Source organism: Salmo salar, unplaced genomic scaffold, assembly GCF_965601325.2.
Source record: "Salmo salar unplaced genomic scaffold, fSalSal1 ptg000436l, whole genome shotgun sequence".
Classification (NCBI taxonomy): domain Eukaryota; kingdom Metazoa; phylum Chordata; class Actinopteri; order Salmoniformes; family Salmonidae; genus Salmo; species Salmo salar.
The window spans coordinates 766,732-769,395 of NW_027675388.1; the positions used below are offsets into that span (position 1 = coordinate 766,732).

Consider the following 2,664-nt stretch of genomic DNA (forward strand, 5'->3'; position numbering starts at 1 on the left):
TTAACCAGCTCAGCTATAGACTACACCAGCATGACTAGTATCTATGTGGACCCTACTACAGTTTAACCAGCTCAGCTATAGACTACACCAGCATGACTAGTATCTATGTGGACCCTACTACAGTTTAACCAGCTCAGCTATAGACTACACCAGCATGACTAGTATCTATGTGGACCCTACTACAGTTTAACCAGCTCAGCTATAGACTACACCAGCATGACTAGTATCTATGTGGACCCTACTACAGTTTAACCAGCTCAGCTATAGACTACACCAGCATGACTAGTATCTATGTGGACCCTACTACAGTTTAACCAGCTCAGCTATAGACTACACCAGCGTGACTAGTATCTATGTGGACCCTACTACAGTTTAACCAGCTCAGCTATAGACTACACCAGCGTGACTAGTATCTATGTGGACCCTACTACAGTTTAACCAGCTCAGCTATAGACTACACCAGCATGACTAGTATCTATGTGGACCCTACTACAGTTTAACCAGCTCAGCTATAGACTACACCAGCGTGACTAGTATCTATGTGGACCCTACTACAGTTTAACCAGCTCAGCTATAGACTACACCAGCGTGACTAGTATCTATGTGGACCCTACTACAGTTTAACCAGCTCAGCTATAGACTACACCAGCATGACTAGTATCTATGTGGACCCTACTACAGTTTAACCAGCTCAGCTATAGACTACACCAGCATGACTAGTATCTATGTGGACCCTACTACAGTTTAACCAGCTCAGCTATAGACTACACCAGCATGACTAGTATCTATGTGGACCCTACTACAGTTTAACCAGCTCAGCTATAGACTACACCAGCATGACTAGTATCTATGTGGACCCTACTACAGTTTAACCAGCTCAGCTATAGACTACACCAGCATGACTAGTATCTATGTGGACCCTACTACAGTTTAACCAGCTCAGCTATAGACTACACCAGCATGACTACTATCTATGTGGACCCTACTACAGTTTAACCAGCTCAGCTATAGACTATACCAGCATGACTAGTATCTATGTGGACCCTACTACAGTTTAACCAGCTCAGCAGTACCATTATAGAGCCTAAACCCAGGATAGAGGGGCTGAGTGAATGTGGTCTGGACTCTGTGAAGGAGGGTCATTGTGTCAGAGACACTGTAGAAGGACAGAGTACCTGCCTTGTGATCCAGGTACACTCCTACTCTGGAGGACTGAGGGCCTGATACTTTAGTCACAACATTATTGTGTATGAAACAATAACCACCTCTATAGCACTTTAAACTCCAGGACTTGTTATTGTATCCAAATATATTACCTCTCTCTGTTCTGCTGATGTCTTTATATGAGACTGCTGTATAAACCCACTCCCCAGTCCTCTCCACCTCCCAGTAACAGCGTCCAGACAGACCCTCTCTACACAGAACCTGGTACTGGTTGGTGAATCTGTCTGGATGGTCAGGATATGGTTGGTCTTGGAATGTACAGGTCACCTTTCTGTTCCCTTCAGACAGAGAGAGGCGTCTGTGTGCTGTGTTTGGGTCCAGTGTGAGCTGACAGGAATCTGGGAGAAGAGCAGAGACCAATGAGGGGAGTCAGAACAATAAGTTAAGTCAGATACTGTATCTACCCTGTCTTTGATTAGAGCACAGCAGAGATCAAATCAGAGAAATATGAGGAGTCAGATAGATACCCAGTCTTTGATTAGATCTACTATTGCTATATATTTCTAGAGGGATTGTTAGGAGTGGCAGTAAAAAGAGACTGTTAGTTACTTCACAATAAAGAGACTCACATTGTAACAACTGTTCTCTGGTCTTGGGCTCTGGAGGCAGAACAACCTCCACTATATTCACTACAGACACACAAACACATTGACAGAGAGAGGGAATGTTATCATCATACCATATTCCACATGTATATGACTAGTAGGGAACTTTCAATGGTCTAAAGTTGATGTTCTGATTGTTTTCAACACACCTGTAGTGGAGATCTTGGTCCATTCTCCTTTAAGGAAGTCTTCTAGTTTCTCTCTCAGTTCAGACACAGTCTTACTCACATCTCAAAAGTACTGAAGAGGACGGACAACGATGCTGGGTAAGTCTGAAGATACACTGATACTGGAGAGAGACTGGATAACTCTGGAGAGAGAGAGACAGAGAGAGAGAGAGACAGAGACAGAGACAGAGAGAGAGAGAGAGAGAGAGAGAGACGAACAGAGAGAGACAGAGAGAGAGAGAGAGAGAGAGAGAGGGACAGAGAGAGAGAGAGAGAGAGACAGAGACACAGAGACAGAGAGAGACAGAGAAAGACAGAGAGAGAGACAGAGAGAGACAGAGAGAGAGAGACAGAGAGAGAGAGAGACAGAGAGAGAGAGAGAGGGACAGAGAGAGAGCAGAGAGAGAGAGAGACAGAGAGAGAGAGAGACAGAGAGAGAGAGAGAGACAGAGAGAGAGACAGAGAGAGAGAGAGACACAGAGAGAGACAGAGGGACAGAGAGGCACAGAGGGCCAGACAGAGAGGAGGGACACAGAGAGAGGGACACAGAGAGAGGGGGGACACAGACAGAGGGACAGGGGGACACAGACAGAGGGACAGGAGGACACATAGGGACACAGAGAGAGAGGGACACAGAGAGACAGAGGGACACAGAGAGACAGAGGGAC

General features: G+C 45.6%; 1 long non-coding RNA gene across 1 annotated transcript; it reads right to left on the minus strand.

Moving 5' to 3' along the window:
- Positions 1-782: 782 nt before the first annotated feature.
- LOC145876140 (uncharacterized) lies at positions 783-2,128 on the minus strand. The gene is made up of 3 exons (XR_014391437.1): positions 1,979-2,128; positions 1,794-1,853; positions 783-1,562 (listed from the first exon to the last, which is right to left on the minus strand). It is a non-coding gene; the product is annotated as an uncharacterized LOC145876140 (long non-coding RNA).
- Between the last annotated feature and the right edge of the window lie 536 nt (positions 2,129-2,664).